The following is a 22052-nucleotide window of genomic DNA, read 5'->3' as shown; positions in this document are numbered from 1 at the left end:
TTTATGCCTTCAGTACCAGGACAAAACTGTCTCAACAACTGGTATATCTCTGCTGATTTTGAATCTTTTACTCAAAGGTAAAATTTCCTCATCTTCCCTTATCTTGTGTTTCTTCTGTTGTACATGGAATATTCTATTGGTAGCTAAGCAAAAGCTCAGTTCTCCCATCCCTTCTTAGTGGAAAATATTGCATACATTGTGATCAGAGCAGGGACCAGTCAAAGGATAGAGAGGAAATGACTTCTGTATTAGCTAGCCTATACGGATAACCAGAAGACATGCATGAGCAGATGAAGGATGAGAAGAGTAACATTTCCCTTCTCCTAATTCTTATTTCACTGTTTGTGAATTACATTCAGAAGCCAATTGACTCGTACTGCCTCCTTGAGGGCCTTCTGAAATTCTACCAGCAGGCTTGATGCCCCAGCATCCCACCTTATTGACTAAATAATGTTAGAACTGCATATCTGTGTAGACCAAAGGTCTGGCCAGGCTATGGGCTTTAATTAGCAATTGCATAATATTTACTTTGAATGATTCTGCCAAGTAGTAAGGATTTGCAGTTTCTTCATGATCTTTTTGATATAAGGCATAGGGATTACTAATGGGAAAAGTTAGTAATAATTTAACAACTGCTACTAGGAGATGCTAGATTAACTGCATTTAGTAGGTTTACACTATCCATTACACTAGTATTAGGGAATGTTATTTACTTTTCTCATTTTTTCCTACATTTCTTGGCACATTTCAACTAGGGAGCTGAATGGAAGTGATTCTTTTAGTGAACACCCAACACAGGAGTTTAACTTCTGTCTTCTGATGTGGCATCTGAAGGACTCTGTCACTCTGCACTGACCTCAGTGGAAACCTAGTGCCTGGTCTACTAACATCATAGACTTGGATAAAATGAATGCCCTCTTCCTTTCAGGGCCTGGATGGGGACAAGAGATCTTGCCTGCATATAGCTGTCAATCACCAGAACTAAAAAAAAATGTATCTTTGCACAGCTTCCACTGTATTCTCTTCCTGCTGCAATTAAAATTCTATGATGAAAAGTAAGTGATGGTGATTAGGAAAGGAGTATTCACTGGCTTCCTACCTATATACTGATGAAATATGGTTTCTCATTTTGAGTCTTCTCTCTCTCATGTGTGTCCCAAGTCTCATGATTAACAAAATAAATCAGTAATTCTATCATATAAGAAACTAATAAGTCTTTAGGCATGTTTGGTATCCCTAGTAAGAAAAAGGATATTGATCTCAGAAAATTAAATGCCATATGATCAAGATTGTTATGCACTTTATTTTCCAGAGTAATGCTATCCTTGAATATGCTAAGCAAGCAAAGTAAACCAAATAGAACTTGTGACAACTTTTAGACTCATAAGATAAGCAACTGCTACATGATTGACTGCAATAGATTAGATAGAAAAGCAAAATAAAACAGAGAAGTCTAGCAGCGTATAAGGGGATTTTTTCCAGCAAGTATGACAGATGTTGTAATGCTAACATGGATATAGCTTACATGAACACTGACAGCTTTCTTAGGGGAGAAACAACTCAAATATCTTGACTGGATATCAGTAATATATTACACAGCCTTGAAGAAAAGATTCTTTGCCTACCTACCAAATTAGAATCCAACTCCCTCATCATATACACTAGTCTGGGAAGTCTGTTTCAAGAGAGGCCTGTTCCTGGATTTATTTGTTTGGCTTTTTGTCTCCCAAAAATTTGAATATGTTGTTAAAATGAGAAAACAGGGAAGAAGCATTTAGCTCTCAGTGCAGCACCTAAGACTGCAACATTTTGCAGCTTGAATAGTCAACTGAAAACCAGGCATATGCATAATAAAGCAAACACCCTCCTAGCCTCAGTCATTAAATTGTTTACTTGGTTTTCTAGAAGCATAGGTTTTCACCTTTCAAGTTTATATAAAAGCTGAAAACCAGGACTTTACAACTTTGTCATGAATATTTCAAATGAAGTTTTCTGTATTATATGGTGTGATCTGAATTCCTACATATTATTACTTAACTTTCATTCATTGCATCTGCTGATTTCAACTCCATCCCAAATAATTAAGAATTTAAAGTAGTTTTGCTGTGGAAGTTTTAAACAGAAGATCGCGTCTACTAATGCCAAGGAGTTGTAGACAAGGACATAACATAGATCAGAAGGGCACAGGATCAAGACTGTTATAATCTGATATTTTGCTGAAGGACTCAGCCATGTTTATTTTCCACTGTTGCACTAATGCAGTGGGAAAGTTCAGAAGACAACTGAGCTGGTAGAGATGAGGATTCTAAGCTCTCAACTCAGCTCTCTACCAGAAAGTGAGAACCTTTTAAAGTAGCAAAAAAGTACAGAGAAGGAGCTCATTATTTTCTTCTGAATCAATGTAGAAGGTCTCATGTTTCTCAAGCTCTTTTTGCTCTTTTTCCACACTTATGAGCATAACATGTGCAAGTGCTAAAATCTGAAAATAGGCACAAATAATCTTGCACAGATGTATATCTGAATAAATACTGAATATATGTGTATGAAGAAGAGCACTTGCATATCACTTAGAAATTCCTCACCCTGTGATATATCTGCCATGTACAGGAGAGGGAACAGGAGTTAGAATGACAGAAGTAAACTTTAAATATTGAATGCAATCCTATATCCTGGAAAATTTTCTATCACATAAATGCATTACTTCAGCTTGATAGTAATAGAAGTAGGTACCTTATTTACAGCATAGTTGTGAGTTTGGCATATTACTATCAGTAATATTCTATGTACTAAAAAAATTATCTTGACTCAATTTTTACTTTAAATGCAGTTGAAAAGGTAACTGCAATTTAACATCATTTGCATCCACATTTCCTCCACCTGTGTTCTCTTAGCAGCATAACAGCTGACACTGGTGGTATTTCCCAGAATGTCAAACTGTTTGTAAGGATTCATCCTACCAGGGAATGACATGTAGCTCCTGTTGACTCTGAAGGATAAATGGTTTCTTTTCTCAGCTGATTGTGAAAAAGTGTCCTAGGATGAAAAAATGTAAGTATGAATGCACATTATAGAAGAAGCAGTCAAGCTACACATACAAAATACTCTTTAGAAACTTTTTTATTTTTATTTGCGCCTAATGAAGCTGTAATATGTCTACATCAGAATCAAATCAAATAATCTGGTAGAGTTTGAAGGCTGATTGAACCACTGTAACAAACTCTGACTGTGTAAATTGCTAGGAAATCCTTTAGAAAATTCATATGAAGGGAAATGTCAATATATTAAATGTATTTTTAAAACACTTAAAGCATTCATGTAAAGGTTGACCACAGAAGTTGTAGAGTTATCATCCTTGAAGATATTCAAAAGCCATCAGGATATGTGCCTGGGCAATGAGGTCACGGGGACCCTGCATTGGCACAGGGGCTGGGCAAGGTGATGTCCAGAGGTCCCTTTCAATCTACACCTTTCTCTGATTCTGTGAAACAAGAGAACTATACATAAATCCATTTATAATGCATGATTTATTATACATCCGTCTGTCTATCTATCTATCACCTATCTCAATAAACTCTTATTGCAAAGCACTTTGAATTTAAGTGAGATAAAATCAGTAGCCACTAATTGTGGCAAAAAAAAACCCCGGAAAAGTATTTAAACATAAACAGGTGCGCAAAACATTCCCACTGTCATTAATATCGTTACCACAGTATTGTCCATTATTTCCTATAGATTAAAGACATAAAATAATAAAACAACTTATGTTATACTCTCAGATAATAGATTAGTATTTTTTCTTAGTACAATGACACAAAAGGGTATTTAAAAAGAGTAACTTTCTATGATAGAAAAAGAACTAATTGAAATATATTTTTGTGATACTCTGATGTCCCATTCCAGCTCCAGTTCTGTAACTGTATTTCTGTTTTTTTCACTGGAATCAGACTGTTTCAAGAAGAACATACACAAAACTTTAGGTCAAAGCTGATTTCTTCCAATTCCTGGTGCTTTTTATAGTATGTAACCCATTCAATGTTATATAAGCCCTGTGTGATGTTTCACATAGCATATAAGTTTGAGTCGTCAGCTGTTGAAGGCTCTTTTACTAATTACTGCATGACTCTTGTAATTATTTATGAATGTTTCAGTGTATGCATTTTTCATAAATTACATAATACAGTTCGTTTTAATACTGCCAGACTTTTCTTCCAAAAGTGGTTACAAAGGGGTACCTGTAGTAAATGGCTTTTTCATAGTAAACAGAAAAACAGTGGCATTTCCTGATGCTGTTCATATTTCTTATCTATCAGGAAAAAAAAAAAAAAGTGCTTAAATGAAGAAAAGCTGCCTTTAATGTTTCCAAAGTTCTTACTGAGAACTTGGAGCAATAATCCCTATAATGTAACCTGCGTGAAAATTTTGAGGAGTAAATATTTTTTCTTTCCTCACTACCATACGAGAAAAAAAAATTATGCAACATCAGTATATTGCACATCAAGAAGTGTCTCCTAACATTAGTATATCATTAGGATATGAAATATTACAATGATAATTGCTTGTCCAACAAGTTGTGTTTTTCAAAAGTAACAGAGGCATTATAAAAAACATTCCTAACCTTACTTTAAATCTATAACTCTTCAGATATAGTCTCACTCAAAAGCACTTTTGCTTCTGCCAGCCTTCCATACTATTTTTTAAAATTCAATTAACACTAGTTAGTAAGAGGACTTTTGAGGTTTTGCTCCAGAACTCCAATGCTTTTGTGAGACACATGTATGTATCCAAAAACTGCCACTTACAGTTATTGGTAAATATTTTTTATTGATTTTTGTTTTAGAACTTTATTTATTAAAGAATTAATATACAGCTAAGTATTTCCACCTGAAGAAAAACACTAATTGGATTTTAATATTTCTTTTATTTTTCTTAAGGACTTTGAAGCCCTTCCTGGAGAGTAAGGTAATATGTTTCTGACACAGATATGAGGATGATGCTTGGTATCACAAGAAAAATGTAGATCTGTTGAAATTTGGAAATTAAATGATTTTGCTTAGTCTACCATACCCAGTCAATTTGTGAATTATATTTTCTACCAGTTCTGTGTCCAATAGTTTACTGGGTTACTCTAAGATAAGATTTTAAACCTTTCTCTTGAAAACTTGGTTAAATCTGATTTTAGAAATTACAAGCCTAATGTATTCTGTAATGTATTTGAGATTAATTTTATAGATTCTAGCATATCTCTATCCATGTCCAGACCAGTCATTTATTAGAATATATCTCATCTATTGGTTAAATATGATGGAAGGGTTTTCTTCATAATTTTTGTAAATATCTGAAATAATAAAATATTTAGTGCCAATAAAACACTCTAAATATTTCATTACAGTATTCTGTGCACATGGTTATGATTTGATGAAGCAGAGCTTCAAATCTGTACATCAAATCTGTGAGGGAAAATACTCCTTATTTCATTATAATGTCCAACTTCACGTAGATTTGTTTTCCCCAAAACAACTAAATTAATTCGGTATGGTATAAGTTGGAAAAACAAACACATCAAAGCCTTCAAAAGTATCCACAGGGATACGTCATTAGGGCTGCACGGCCCTATATAGTTTGTTAAAATTCCCAGAGGTTAGTTTATATCTTGATACTTTAATAAACAGTTTCAGCTTTGGTGAAAGCTGGAAAGCTTAATCCATTAAGAGCCATTCAGAACCAAAACAAACAAACAAAGCTTTAACCACTTCAGTGACAACAGCACAGAACAAACAAGCAGACTCCTTCGAAAATCCCAGCAATTTTAAGATCAATAGCCTCACTCTGTGCTTCTAAGTGATGAAAGCTAGAAAATCTCTGCTGTCGGCTCTTTTCAAAATGTTTCTGGCAAAGCTGTAGTTGCAAATTTGATGAGTTTAGTTTAGCAATACCCATGTAGTCTAGGAGGCTGACTTAAGTACTATCACTGGACACAATGAAAACAAACTAACTCAAACATCACTTTTAGCTGAAATTTCCTCTTCGTACCCTTAATTTACAATGTTAAAATACCTTTCAACATCTCTTCCAAGTACTTATACTTGGAGTTCTTTGATTATTTTTCTAATTACCAGCAGCAGATTTTTTTTTTTTTGCTTTTTTATATTGGTAATTTAAAAAAATATATTTTTTGTGAGTGCAAAATCAGTACAGAGACATACTAAAGAATGTAAGTCTTTCTCAAAGTACATTTAACCTGATCTACCAATATGGATAATCAAATCAGCAAATGCATCTATATACACAGAAAGAACAAAAATAAACTTTTTTTTTTTTCTTCATAAGATTAAAAGCCCGTTAGGTCCTTTTAAAACACTGCCAATGTATATTGACTTTCATAAAAAGAACGTTTACTTCCTTTTACTTAGTCTAGGCTTACATCATTCAGCAGAGTTATTATATAGTAGATTTGTTACCCTTCCAAAGATCTTAAATTATACCTCCATCTATATACAAATATTGATGCCTTTGTTTCCTGTTTCTAAATACAATACCTAATATGTTTGTTGTTTTGTTTTTTGTTTAAATTTTACATTTACCCTTAATTATAAACTCAGAAGTACAATGGGAGGAGCATTCACTTTTTAGCCAACAGTGTCAGCTACTTTGCATTTTACCCATAAATTATCAAGAAGCTTTAAATTATATACTTTCTTAGGCAGTCAAAAAACACTGTAGGGATTGTCTGTATAGGTCTACAAGCTAATTTATCTACTAAGAGTTACTGTGTTTTTGGTAGTCAGCTGACTTTAGTCATTGTATTTTTAAATTTAAATCAACAACATAGGATTCTTTCAATAGGAGAATTATGAGCAGCAAAACAGAACCCGTACACAAATTTTTGTTTACAGATCACACAATCTACCCAAATTTTTCACTAGAAAGGCATACATTCAGAATAACATTTGAAATACATGGCTTTATATGAGGACATTGTGTAGTTCAGTCTTGATTCATTAAGATGCTTGATGCATAAGTGAGTTGTCAAATGATATGTGGGTGGCTGTAATGGCAGCATGTAGGTTTGTATGGAAAACAAGTATGGCACTGTGAAGATTTTTTCTCTCTTTCATCATATAGGTACTCACATGTAACACTGCTGAGGGGTCTGTTAAGAACCTTGCTGTCAAATGAACTAATTCACCAGAAACACATGCAAGTTTAAAACAAAGTTCTCCAAAGGCAGAAAAAAAAAATGAAACCACCTAGACTTTCTGTAGCCTAACCAAGTGACAGACACATAGACAACTTCACTGCTGCCAGAACAACACTCTGCACAGCCCACCAGCAAGCTATTTGTCACTGCTACAAGAATATCCTCCGCAACTTGGCATCAGGGTCCCTGGGTAGCCAACTGTGCTTGCATAGTGCTGGAAGTGCTATCCAGTAATAAGGAGGAAAATGATCAGAGGACCTCATTATTTTTCAAAGTGTATTATTGCATGAGAAATATATCTTTATAGCCATAAACATGAAAATTCTGTAGGGAAATATAAATTTACTCAATATCATAAAATTTTATTCTGTATGTATTCAAAGAAAGACAGTGTTTAACTTTACTTCCTTTCATTTTTCTTTATATTGTGAAACAATTGTTTGAAAAAATTCATCACAATCTCAAAAAAGCACATCCTTTGATACAATCTTGGCCTGTGCAGAAATATTCCCTTTACTATTGCATTTTGTATTACATATTGCACTGGATCCTATATATTTTAAAATGTTGACAGCCCAGTTGCAATTGTCTAATTATCATCCTCAGCCAATTGCTTTTACCTAGCAAAGGAGTAGAAAAAATGGCAACCATTTCCAATGGTTCTAGGAAAGTAAGAATAATGAAAACTGATGACTATGAAAAATAGCAAAAATAGTTTCCTAAGAGAAAAAATAATGAAGCACCAGGAATGACAAGTTCTGATCTTTGGAAAAAAATAAAATAAAAGAATATAAAATAATCAAATAAGAATCATAGTTGATGAGAGAGGACAATTCCATTTTGTAGGTAAGGGCTCACAGGTGTGAGCCCTAGTGTAGTAAACAATCAAGTTAATGAACCAGTCTGATTTTTTTCAAAGTTTAGATTAACATGGACATTCCTTTTAACTGACTAATTGTCTAATTGTTAGAGCATGGCATATCACAAGAGGTATGTGTGGATGTTCATGAATAATGACCATTCACTTATTTTGTGATTGTGACGGTGCAAGGAGCACCAAAGTAAAGAGTCCCTTTAAAGTAAAGTACTCCAAGTAAAGTCCTCCCTTTACAGATAGGTGGACTCCCAAGGCACAGTGTGGGTAGAGAGTGTGATGTGAACAAAGGACATGGAACAGAACATTCACAGGCTGGCAGTACCACAGTCTGATTACCATACACTGTATTCATTTTGTGGAAACTCATTAACTTCATTCTATGGGAAAAGTACTGGTAGCTGACACGGTTATTCCTTAATACATGGAGCACAAACCTAACCAAAGACTCTAACCTCTCATTTTGTTATAAAAACATTCATGGGAAATCTGGATATCATTTTTCTTCCTTATGATCATGGGAAGAGTCTGTAGTGTGATTAGAATGGTACATTCAGAGCTCTTTGCAAGGTAGGGACCACAAGGCTCTAACAACTCGACCAAATCTTCTCACCATTGTCATAAGTGTGACACCATGGGCTCTGTACAGTCTTGACTTTTTCTGATGCCTCTTCTGCTTTTATGTCCGGTTCCTTACTTCTGCAGAATATCTGAAGTTATTTTTAGGGTTTCCTTTTAGGTCCTAGAGATAAACCAAATGATCAAAGACAAAGAAGCGTTCATAGAATAATACTTCATTGAAAGTGGCAAAGGTTTAGATTGTAAACTCATAATCAGTAGCAGAAAGACCTGGGAGAGGGGAAAAGGCAAAATGGGAAAAAGACAAAAGCAAAGACTGCTGTTACAAAACCATGTCATGCTAATACAAATCCTGTTCCGCACGGAGATATTGAAAATTAAAGTAAAAACTGCAACTGGTTTGTCCTGGTACTTATATTACAAGCTGTCCATTTAGAAAAGATCTTGCATCCTTAAAATACATGTTGCAAGACTTTCTTACACCATTTAAAATAGTTTATTTATTTAACTGGGTACACAACTTAGCTTTACGATTTTAGTTTTGTTGATCGTATTAGCCATAAGGGTAATAGTGCCTTATGTTGTTTAGCATGGTAGTAAACCATTATATATTTCTTTAAATATTTGAAATAACTGATTGTAACTAATGTAATTTCGTAATGTACATGGATAAATGAGAACTATTAGATTGTTTCTATATAAATTAGTATATTTCTTTGTTCTTTCTTATAATTTATAAAGGCTGTAACTGTTTGGAACCATTTCTATAGTTTATATAATATATCATGCTGAAGTTTCAAATATAAAATCACACACAGAGGTAAATGGACTTATATTCTAGTGAATTTGAGAAAAAACTAACAGTTTTTGTATTCTAAAGTTCTGAGATTTCTATTCTATTAATGAACAACACTGAAAGAAATAGACAAGCCTTGTTAACATTAATAACATTTAAGCACTCCAAATATCTTCCTACTAAGAATTTTTACGTAGCTAAATTGACTGTAAAAAAAAGAGGGTTTTATCTCATATTGAAGCTTGGCACACAAGCTTGGCATTGGGTCTTATCCTGATCCTATTGAAGTTACTGACATTTTACTGCTGAATTCTACACAAAGAGAGCCAGGTCTAATAGAAACTCTTAAGAGACTTATTCCTTAATTCTTCTCTAGAAGAGAACTTTTTAAATATTCAGTTTTTTTTTTCAAATTATTTGAATTACACTACAATGAAATAAATGCAGTAGCAACCTTTGCTACTGATATGACTACTGAGATGGCTTTTATACTTGGGGCTTCATATGCTATCAAAGCCTTTTATTGATCATCAGACTCTTTTATTGATCATCAAACTGCCTTGCTGCATGCCAAGAAAAGGAAGTCTTACTTTAGACCTCAATTGACTGATTGGTCCAGTGCAAAAGTTCAACAAACACTACATATGCCTGTTTGGGTGTAAGGCTTTAAAGGGAAATCTTGCCAAGCAGGATTAAGGTGTCTATTCTTCCTTCAGTATGAATGCATTGCCAAGGCACAAAGAAGAAAAAAAATTTGTAAGTCCATAGTAACATAAAAATTCCTGCAGGGTTAGTGTATATTTTCCTTGTACAGAGGCACTGTATGGTAAATACATGTTTACTTTGAGAGTTATCATTACTGACATACATGTGCATTCAGTTAAAGAATATTCAACCTGGAACAAGAAAAGAGTTATTTGTATTTGGGAACAGAAGAATGTTGATTCACACCAAAATGCCTTTGTCAGACCAGACTTGCAAAACAAAAAGAGTTGTAGTTCTGCCTGAACTGTCCAGAGAAGCTGGACAGTTATACCCACGTTTTCTGTTTCAGCTAGAACTTTGTTCCTTTGGTTCACCTCATTTACTTAACATATGTAGGGATAAGAATCAGACTGCTTGCTTATTGCAGCATTGTGGGTGTTTCCATGACTAAAACATAAACATGTCCTTGGTACTTCCCACTCACCAGTCATGGAGCTGCCTGGAGACAGCCCATAAGGAATGTTAAGCAGAATGAGAAATGAGAGACAAAGCAAACCAAGCCTCTCTGTAGTCACTTCACTGCAAGTGCTCTGCTTCCACTTATTTAGGTGACCTCAAAGTACAGAGGTTTCTTCTGAGGGGACTCAATTTTTTAAAGTGCATCTAGAAAGAAGAGAAATACTACTTGGCTCTTCTTTAGTGATTTTGCAATGATTAGAACACTTTGCTTGGAAATGGGTTGTCATCCACTGCTCCACTGCCTTTGGAGAGGACATTAGGAATACTGTGAGTGTCTAGGGAGTCTATCCACAGACTTAATTTCTTAATATCGCCCAATACTCAGTCTTTACAATTGTCCCCAGACTTTTATAGGATATTTTCTAATTCTAGATCATCTCTCAGCCTTAAAAAACAGGCATCCTGTAGGAGTAAATGGGGCTTTGGCTTATTCCTTGAAACTTTGAGCTAATTTGTGACAGATTGGGAGACTCAGCAGGAGAATCACAGGCATTACATCTGCATGTAATATGAGCCACAAGAACATATTCATGGACAAGGAAAATGAGCAAATTCTGTCATGTTTTACTTTTGACTTTTTGCATTAGCCCTACTGTAACTATTTAAAGTTGACATGATTTTAAACAGAGGCCAAGTGCAAGAAGAACCATATGCATATTGACTACTGAAAAATCAATTTATCAAACAAAACCTTTTAAACAACACAAAACAATTGTCCATACTCAGAATGCAAAAGGTTACACTTTGGGAAAAAATTGCAAAAGTTCAAGATACAAGAGGATTTGAACAATGACCAAAAGTAATAAATCAAACTATTGTTAAGGGTGAAACTTAAGTGTTATGTACAATTTCCACAATAATGCTTATAAACTCTTGTTGAACCAAAAAATGAAGAATGAGGATCCTAAACACTATCTAGAAGTAGTCTGTGAGAAGAAATGGAAAAATCACCTGATTTATTGGGAGTAATATTCAGCTGTTTGTTCTCTTTCATCAAGGCAGAGGCAGGGTAACAGAGGAAGAAGGTTTCCTGGAGCTGTGTTAAAAAACAAGATCTTAATTAATACTCAACCCAGCATCCAGTAAGGTTTGTTGATTTGTGACTCCTTACATGAAAAACTAGGGTACCTAATCAGTGCAATATAGAAAAGTCTCCCATAAAGGCAATGCCTCATTCTGCATATCCCTGCACTGCGTCACATCAGGGAATTGCTCCCACAGGTTCTGCAGCTCCACAAGATCCACCCTGTCACTTCTAATATTCTGTGAAATAAACCTCAAAATTCTTCAGAATTATATTTGTTTGTCTAAAATATTACTGGAGGAAGCAGGGAGGAAGAACACAAACACTTCTAAAATCTCTGTGGCAAAAGAGGAAGTGAAATAACTACAGGAGAGAAAAAATCAAGAGAAATTTAAGTAATTCTGAAGTGACCTTGACCTACAATTATTGTTTCCTTAAGAGTGAGAACACGGAATGGTTTTTGTGTGTGTTTTGGTTCTGTTCAAGGATGTAAGAGTTAACTGCTGAAGTGAAAGAATGTGTGAAGTGTGCACAGTGCTGAAAGGTTGAAGTTTGTTTTCAAGCTTATCTGAAGGGTGAGGAGCAATTGAAGAGCAAATGTGCCAAGATCTAAGCAGATAGGGAAAATGCAGCCTCCCTCCTAGATTACTTCTTTGCTTTCTGATTGTTGAAAGTCAGCACTCTACAGATTTTTGAAGGACGAACCTGAAAAGTCTACAATCAATATTCTAATATTATTTAATTTACTATTTTTTTAAAGATTACATATCCTAATTAATATATTTTATATAATGACTTAAAATCATATGAAGATATCTTCATTTGAGGATACTCCAGAAGAAACAACATATTTTGTCAAGATATATTGGGTTTCTAGTTTTTGTTTTAAATTCATCAAATCATTTTGCATGTTTATAACCAGCTCTATTCCAGAAAACATTTATACATAGACATAAATATACTACTCATGCTGTGGAAATAATGCTAAGTATAAGCTCAGTGTTTTGATGAATCCAGGCCTAAGAACAGAAATTACTGTAAACATTCTGAAAACATCTTAACAGGAAATGCTGCAGGGTATGAAGTGCAAAACAACTAGCATGATATTCTTGGAATGCAATTATAGAGATAACATTATTGATCTGCTTATTACATTCCAGAATGGAGACCAGGATAATTAAATTGCAATTCTCCCTCTGCTTTTCCACTTACTGCTTGAAGTTAGACAATATTTTCATTCAATATGTCTATATATTTTTAACTATTATAGAATATATTTATATTTTCACTTAAAATTTGTTATTATGTTTTATATTTGTTCAGGTATCTCTGTACTGTATTTCTCTATATTCTGTAATTATCTACAAATATTTGCTCAACTACCAGCTGATTTGGGAAAGGAATAAATTAATTCCATTGCAGTGGAATAAATTCTGCAAACTTGTAGTTTCTGGTCCACTGATTTAGGAGAAGAAATACCTTTCCTTAAAGTGAGTATTGAGTGATTATCATTTGGATGTATTGCACTAAACTGAGGTTGGGTAGGGCAGTTCACTCATATTTGGTAGCTGTACAAAATTCTTAATTCAATTAAAATAAGATTTCACTGATTTAGAGATTATTTTTTAAAAATCATAGGCCTAAAAACTATTTTTTTTTTTTTGTATTGAATTTCTTTTGTAAACTCGATTTTCTTTCTGTGACATTGGATATATTTTTGGACATATTTTTTAAATTATCAGAAGCAAAAGGGAATAAATTGAGAATATTTTTTCCTTACTTCCAGGAAAAAGCTGGCCAAAATTACTCTCACAAGATCCAATCAGAAACTGACAAATAACCAATGACCATTGTTTGTCTTGGATCATAAGTTATAAAAGTATATATTTTTCTCTTTTTGTTACTAGAAAAACAGATAAAGGACTTATCCTTGAACTGAGAAGTTCTTGAAAATCAAGATGCAGTCTATATATACTGCTAGAGGTATATATTGTGCATCTGTGAACAGGTAGCTCTCTGTAAATTACCTTTGTAAAGGTCATTATCTTGTCTAAGAGACATCTTTTGCACTTCCTGTGATTAGGACATAAGCAGTATGAATGGTCAGCTGAGAAGAATGCCTAATAAAAGAGATACTCCAACCCTTCTATAGTCAAAGTTTACATGTGGTTTTCATGAAACTCTTAATAAATACATCATATAATTCTAGACAGGAGCTGGAGATAGTCCTCAGTATTTAATTACAAAACACTCACACATTACAGTCATTAGATACAGTCTTATAGAAATATATCACATATATACACAATAGAAACACATTTACTATTTTAGACTTCAAGGTAGGAAATTATTTCTTTAATCGGGACATATTGAAACAGTATCAGAAAAAGGTTTACTTTTATCCTAAATTCCCTGCAGATTTATGATGCTATCTGCATATGGAATATAATCATTTTAAAGCTGTCCTGTTTACTAAAAATGAGATTTACAATGGTTTTGAACACCTGCATCTCTCGTAAAGACAGAGGGCTTCAGATATTCAACACCTTGATACCTTATAATTTAGATGATACAAAATGCAACACATTCCCGTAAACACAAAGCTGATTTAATTTTGTCTCTGTTCACTTTATTGATTTAGTTGGAATACTGCTGAGTTTACAGTGCTGCATACTAATTTCTGCCAGATTTTACTCACTGTTCACACTGAGCATTTATTTTATTCAGGGTAGTCCCATGGAACAAAATGGGACACCACCATGTGAAGCAGAGTAGTAGAATATGGTCCTGGCAGCAGACAGTTGTGTGTTGGTTTTTATACTATTATATGCTACTATATAGTATATATATTTTTATCATTCTAAAAAAAAAAGTTATAAAAAGAGGAGATCCACATAAATCCTTTATTTTCATTTCCACACACTGCAGAAACGTTTATACATTCAAGTTTACACATGCAGTAGTATTAGCACTGGAATCAGTGAGAGTCTTTCAAGCACTTAAAAAATTACTATTTTAAAGGGAATATTTGTTTTTGCAAACAAGGATAAAGCATGTAGAGGCCTCTTTTCTGTGACATCTCCTTTTCTTGGTGCTCTGAGTTTAAGGAGTTTTACAACAATTCTATAACATTTTTTAATTATTGAACCTTATGTAATATGCTTCTGAGAATAGACTCCAAGTTTTCCTTACTACTTATGGAGTGATTTTGGAGTGATATATCCCACACTGAACTGCTGTTCTTGTGTCTTTTATAATATCAAACCAGATAGTAGCATGAAAGCATCAACATAATTCTTATTAATTATACTTTCCTCGTTCTTCTCTGACTTCCATCATTATTTTTGTTGTTTTTTAATATAACTACCCTTGCACTTATGTCATAAAAAATTCTGCCTTTTTCTCTTTTTTAATATTTGTATTCAAGACAAACAACAGGAGGTTGAAATCAGGCCATTTAAAAGAAACATCTGCTGACATTTATTCATATGCTACATGTTCCACTTTCATCATTGAATGTAATGATAAACACACATTCCAGTCAATAATGGCAAATCCCAGCCAAGCTTTACAAATGGTCTCTTTAACACCTAAATTGACAGCTCGGGAGAATTTGAGATAGAAGCTAAATATGGTACATTTGGACACTATTTCCCTAAGCTTAGAATGACTGAAAGGCTTTAACAAGCACAAACACTGTGGGTATGTGGGTATAGTCTAATACAGGTAAATATCTCATTAGACCTTTAAGAACTCTTGAGAAAATACTTTTTTTTTGGAGATGTGATGTTATAGTCTCCCTTGAAAAATAAATCCAATTATATTTCCTTTATACAGGAGAGCTAACCCTAATAAAGCTGAAATTTGGAATAAATTTACTTTTAAGAGGAGAAATATTTTGTCTGCTTTAGTGTATTATTTCTTATAACAGGCCTACTAATTGCTAATACATTAAAATATTTATAAATTTGTTTTTAATGCAACATTGTCAAGAGATAGGTGGATTCTTTATTTAATTCATATGTTTTTGTGTCAGAATGTTTTAGGAACTGCCATATTGCAAAACAAGGTCTCATTTGAAAGCAGTGTTCCTCAGTTATGGGTAACCAAAGATCGTAAGTATAAAGCTTATAGAGTTTTCATGATAGGAATAAACAGAAAACATCTCATCAGTTTGTGTGCATATAAATATGTTATTCTGAAAAAATAATGATCTCTTTTTGCATTTCTATGTGTATTCTTTTCCATTTTAGTTCAGATTGATTAACCTTCTTATAACTGAATCATAAACTGATTTTAAGTCAAGCAGAAAATCACAGCTTTTCTATACTCCTTCATGTGTGAATAGTTTCTCCTTTCAAAACTCTTGTATAGTTCAAAACAGGTCACTCATTATTTAGCAAGAGGGGGGAAAATTCTGCACACTCTAAAATAATGAATGTAAAAATAATTATAGGATCACAAAGTTATCTTGTATAGCATAATGAAAAGTGTTAACCATGAAGATAATGCTGTATCTCTTGGTTGAAAGAAATCACTTTCCTGATATATCCTTATGAAGAACTACAAATATTCAGATTAATTTGGTGGTCTTTTAATCCACAGACTATTCACTTGGACTAGAATAGCAAGTCACTGTTTGCAAAAAGTTATAGACTTCCTGTCTGTCCAGGGACTCAGCAAATTCATGCCATTGGATGTAGGAGCCATTGGATCTGCTTTTGTCCTAAGTGTATGTTCATAGCTACCATTATTTGTGTTTATATTTCCTTTGCTTTACACTGGTACTAAAAGATTACTTGAGGCCTAAAACTATATTGCGAGTCTATGCCTTTATAATAAAAATCAATGAATATCATACATGACAGTGCTTGCAATACTACAGCATAAATACATTAAAAAATTGATGGTCTTGTTCAATGTAAAGTTAATCTGAGATGAGTTTTTGTAGGTCAGTGGAGAAAAAAAATAAAGTGTTAAATCCCAATCATAATCTTTCTCTTGTTATTTAAGCATTTAAAATAATGTTAACAGACCGGAGGTTTGAGTATCTTCATTTATTTTGTTGACATTTGCTGTTGCACAAAATAAGATTGTTTCTTTTATCAATCTGAATCAACCTTTATTTTGAAGCAAAATAAAATTACAATTGAACTTTTAACTTCTAAATTAATGGAGCAGAAATATTCAGTAAAACATCTAGTAAAGTATTTAAATCTACACAAGTGCATTTTTGATTGAAATATAAATCTGCATACCACTGCAGCACAAATCAAAACACTGTGCCAGTGAACATAGAAATAATTTGCTATAAAAGTTGCATAAAAGTCAAATGATCTTCAAGTAGACCATTTGGCAATTGGTGCATCATCTTCTTAAATCTGGAGTCTTTGATAAAGCATGGGAATGAATACCAGCTATCAAACATGAGCGGTATGCTTTACCCAAATGCACATGTGACCACAGTTTTGGCAATCATTGAATTGTGGTTAGAAACAGTCTACATTATGACCTAGAAGAAGATGGACCTTTTTGATTTTGTTAAAGGATTAAATTCTCCACTAGGGTATCGAAGAAAGTCATCTGGACTAAATATTTATGGTGAGGTACCCACAGACACAAGAGAACAAATTCCATATCAAAGTATTGTCCATTAGAAAATGCTTTTTGTATCCTAGTTTTCTATACTTGTAAACATTTCTCTTCTCTGCAATTTATAGTATAAATATATATACCCCATTATCATGAATATTTAACTAGGTGTGTAAAACTGCTGCAGTACAGCAAACAGTGCCAAAATCAAGATTCAGGTATCATCATTCTGACAACATAAATTTCTCCATCATGGAGAAATAAAGACAATCATATTTGATTTTTCCCTAAAGTGAGCTAGGATTTTAATATAGTAACCATGAAAACCATAAATATTAGACTTTATATCACTGGAAATACTTCCTTGCTTTCATAGGAGTGGTCTGAAAACCACGTGTGCAGAGACAGTCTTATTCCCATCATGCATCTTCTAAATTAAATCCTGAGATAGCTTCTAAATGAGTAGTTTCTTTGAGAAAAGCTGATCTTTGCCAGTCCATAAAAAGAATTAAGAAAAAGAACCTTGATTTCTAGAAAGATGGAAAAGACTAAGTCTTGGGCTTTATTTTTGTCCTCATACTGTCCAGTTTTGAAGGTTTAAATCTACAGGAGAGTTTTAATGTTTTAACAAAATCTAGAAGCTTTGCACAAATCTTTTGAGATCTGGCTTGTTATCAAGAATGAAAGGAAAAGGATGTGATGGCCTTTTAAACTTAGAAAATGCCTGCTCTTTACGTCATGCATCTTCCTCCAAAACATACTTGTGAAGACTTTCTGCTGATCAAATTGCGTGTTCTAGACTAGAATAGCTCAACTGTCTTCAGCTGAAAGATGTTCTGGATAAAATCCAGGGACCATCTTTTATTTCCCATGTGTTCCGAACTGGTGAGTGAACATTTGTATAAAAACAGCCCAATCATTTTGCAAAACCACGATTTTATTTTTCTATTTAAAAAGTATTTTATTTGGGGTCTGAAAACAGCTGAGAAATGACTGTAGTTTTGCTTATGTGTGACCACTAATATATCAAAAAATTACATAGAGCTTTTTATTTGTGCTTTTTGCTTGGGGTTTTTAGTTATTTTATGGAGTTTCAGAAGATCTCAGGATGACTGCTGTCCACTTGGCTAAGATTGGTCTAATGTAAAGAAAATATTGAACATTAATGAACTGCCAACAGAGCTCACAGGGCTACCTCTGTTGGACAGAGAACACAGTGCCTCTGTGAGGGCAAGTTAGGGTCTTGCCCACAACACTCACTTGATGTTCATTTCAGGGACTATTCCCCACACCCCTATTTTCTTTTAAACCCAGTTAAATGGTAGATGATTCAGGTTAGCCAAAGCTGTAGTCATTATGGATAACTTGGGTTAGTTACTGTCTTCTGGTTTGGTTTTTTTTTTTTTTGTAAGTTAGTAAAGAAACATATGGTCTCAAGCTTTTAAATGCTATTATTAAGCCAATATACAGGCATGTTTGCAATTATGTAAGTTTTACTCTGAAGAACAACTCATAGGTAAATTAACTTCAATTATGATGCTCATAAAAATTTTTCTCTTAAATGCACAAAAATCTACCTGTCTTACTAATAAATAGTCACAAGAACAATTTTTGCTGGTGAATGTTTCATGACTTCTAAATGGATAAATTTTCCAGTGTGCTCTAGGAAGTTAGTATGTTCTCAGAAGATTTCTTTAATTTAGTTGTTGCTAATTTATTCACACTAATACAGGAAAAAAATACTGCAAAATTTTTCATAACAAAAAACTGTGCATATCTCTGTGTTTTAGCTGGCATGTGGTTCTACACAGATGGTTTGGGGCTTTCTTTGCTGCAAAACAGATGGGCCTCCACTGTCCCTTACCAATCAAAAGAGAACTTGAAAATATAGGAATATCTTTACTTCCATTGTGTCCCGTAATTCAAGAAATTAAATGCCTAAATATATAAATATGACTTCCTGTGTAAAATGATGGAATATCATATGTTTAATTTAAACTATTTGCCTATATTTAATGTGAAAACTGTTGGGTGTAGTGGTTTTCTTCCAAACAATAACTAAATATTACAAAAAGTACTGACTAAAATGAGAGATATTGCTGTTCATCTTAGCTGTGTGATATTGTTTTAGTTGTACTTTGCTGATACTGTTTAAATTTATTTTAGATGTGATACGATGTCATTCAAAATAATTACCAACTTAAGAGAGCAGCTTGTTGACAGATCATCTTCTATTATTTTGTTCACATACTGCACTGTATGACAGTAGCACAGACATTTATAGCGTGAATATCAACTAACTTTGTTTTATTCTATGATCATTTGCAACAAGAAGAAGAGTGTATTTAGGGCATTTTTCTCCTATCAACACACCATTTCTTGCCTCTTTTTTGGAGAACTGAGATGCGGCGCTAAAAAATATTCCCTTGGCTATAATTAAAACTCCCAGAGGATAGAGAGAGAACTAGTCTGAGAAACTGATTCACCTTGAAATCCAAACATTGCCAGAGCCAGAGGCACATCTTCTGGTCATTGTACTACAAAAGATGCAGATCTTTGGGCCTGAGTCTTCATTACAGCTGTCACTTCTCTCACAATTCCTGCCAACCAGATGAGAAAGCACACAGAAGCCTTCTTGTATCTGCCTGCAGTGGTCAGCTGAAAGGCATAGAGAACATAATGATGAAATATATGATACCAGTTTAATAAGATGCCACTCCCTTACACATGGCATATGGCTATAAAATACTTTTGCATATATTGGTTCCTTTTAATGTTATGCTCAGTGATAGGCAAAGAAAAGTTCCTGGTTATACACTTGGAAGCATTCTTGGGTAACTTTTTTTCCTGAAATTAAGCTTTCTTCCAGCTGCAGAAAATGTCATTTCAGAGCCTTACATTAAGGTAATATATCTATAATAATGGTCCATGAATTATAACAGCATACCTTTTCTATCTGTGCCTTGAAAATTACAAGCCTAGTGCCACTTAACTTTATTAACAATGTACATTTTTATGATCCAGTAGCCTTGTGTGGGAAGAATCACATCTTGCTCTGTCTAACTTAGATGAAAAATGGGCAAGTCATCTAATTTCTTTTAAAGTATGCTGATTTTGTTGAATGCATGGAACACTAAGCAACAGAACATCTTTTCTTTTCGTCTCCAATCTTCATTAATATTTATGGTTTAACTTTTATTTGGTACATATAGTGAAGAATATATTTTAACAGCAGACTTATCTGGCTGCAATACCCCATCTTCTCTTGTGTAGGTGCAGAAAAATCTTCTAATTGCAGGTGATGTTGTTGTTCTATTTTTGTCAATCTGCTAAAGTTATTTTTTAAATTATAATTTTAAAAGGGAAAAGGAATAGATTAAATAGCCATATCACAATGTCAGACTAGCTCTTTAATTCCAATATGTATCAACAATTTTTTTTTGAGAAGTTGTATCCATAAAGATTTTAAAAAATATTTGGGCATGCCAAGCATTGTGATTCAGAAATTACATACTCCAGTTCATGGCTGAAGGTAAGTTATATTTTGATACAGAAGGAATAAAGGAATAGGAATTGCTGTGCATCTTGCCATCAGCTCCTCAAGTGAACTCTACAGTGACACTGAGAATAGTCTTGAGACTCTTTCCATAGCCTTTCTCAATTCAAACATATTCAGGATGAACGTAGGACGCTATATGAATGGCAAAGAACTGCACAGTGGGAAAAACAGTGAGGATGAGGATTCTATAATCATGTGACAGTCATAAGCCAGCAATGTCATTACATGTATAGTGATGTGCATTTCAATCCTGAGTGGGATTTTATCATTCTTTAGCAGCTTTCTTTGAGAACTAGATGAAGAACATTGATGGCTACCAAAGGAATTTGTCTACTCTTTCTGGAGGAGAAGATAATCAAGAACAGGGATTTGAGGAAGGATGGGGTCAAAATTCATGCATCTTGTGGAAAATTCAACAATAAAGAAAAGGAATGGCCTTTGCTTATCAACTCATTAGGTAAAAGCAACATATGGACCTTTTAACCTGTCCTACTATTGAATACACATATGCTAATAATCCCTTTGATGCTGATTTGGAATGGTTTCATTTCTCAAAAGTAGATTTTTAAAGAGAAGGAGAAATGTTTAAATGGTACTCACTGAATATGCAGTAATCAAATTCATGAAAGTCTTCATGTGGTACACAATGGTATTAATTATATACAAGTGAGTGGAGCACAGCTGAACTACTGACTTTTTTAGCACCCTCCTTGACATTTGGGTTTTGAAGCTTTTTAGAATAAAATTGTTTGGCTTGGATCATAAGTTATAAAAGTATATTTTTTTTCTCTATATCACAGCAAGAAATGCAGAAATGTACTGCATATTTTAGAAAATAAGTAGAATTACTACATATTTTTTATATCAAGTTTTTGGAATATATTTCAAATTACAAATGGCAGGGAAATTTCATACAAAAAAAATCAGATACAATTAAAGCAAGTGTCATTTTCTCCATGTGTATACTTTAGTTGCCTTTGATAAAATCCATAAAGAAACATTTTGTCAACTAATAATTTTAAAAATTTGACTTCTGATTCAAAGTGTAAAAACAAAAGATTTTTTTCAGCACATGTAACATAAGAGGTTTTTGCAGCATAGTTTCAGAACTCTTTCTTGGTAAGAAACCTTATCTAATCCTGTTTCATCCTTTAAAACTGCCTACACACTAATCTCAAGGGACAAATTTAATACTTTGCAACAAAG

General features: G+C 33.6%; 2 long non-coding RNA genes across 11 annotated transcripts in view; one reads left to right on the top strand and one right to left on the bottom strand.

Moving 5' to 3' along the window:
* Nucleotides 1-22052, top strand: part of LOC121470102 (uncharacterized) — a 223939-nt gene that overhangs the window by 29081 nt on the left and 172806 nt on the right. The window contains exon 1 of one of the 5 annotated variants that reach the window (XR_012056391.1): nt 12674-18172. The exons of 3 other annotated variants lie outside the window; for them this stretch is intronic. This is a non-coding gene — a long non-coding RNA (uncharacterized lncRNA). Of the gene's footprint in view, nt 1-12673; nt 18173-19951; nt 21304-22052 lie in introns of those variants that run through there. One more of the 5 variants, XR_012056394.1, reaches the window with a different exon arrangement.
* The window catches only part of LOC115495544 (uncharacterized), a 252952-nt gene that overhangs the window by 82853 nt on the left and 148047 nt on the right, over nt 1-22052 (bottom strand). For all 6 annotated transcript variants that reach the window (XR_012056395.1, XR_005980699.2, XR_012056398.1 and 3 more), the window contains 3 exons: nt 19774-19945; nt 11623-11707; nt 8686-8814 (listed from right to left, as the gene is read on the bottom strand). This is a non-coding gene — a long non-coding RNA (uncharacterized lncRNA). The remainder of the gene's footprint in view (nt 1-8685; nt 8815-11622; nt 11708-19773; nt 19946-22052) is intronic.

Source organism: Taeniopygia guttata, chromosome 5 (genome assembly GCF_048771995.1).
Source record: "Taeniopygia guttata chromosome 5, bTaeGut7.mat, whole genome shotgun sequence".
Classification (NCBI taxonomy): domain Eukaryota; kingdom Metazoa; phylum Chordata; class Aves; order Passeriformes; family Estrildidae; genus Taeniopygia; species Taeniopygia guttata.
The sequence above is the reverse complement of the archived record's forward strand: the minus strand, read 5'-3'. Positions and strand labels throughout refer to the sequence as shown.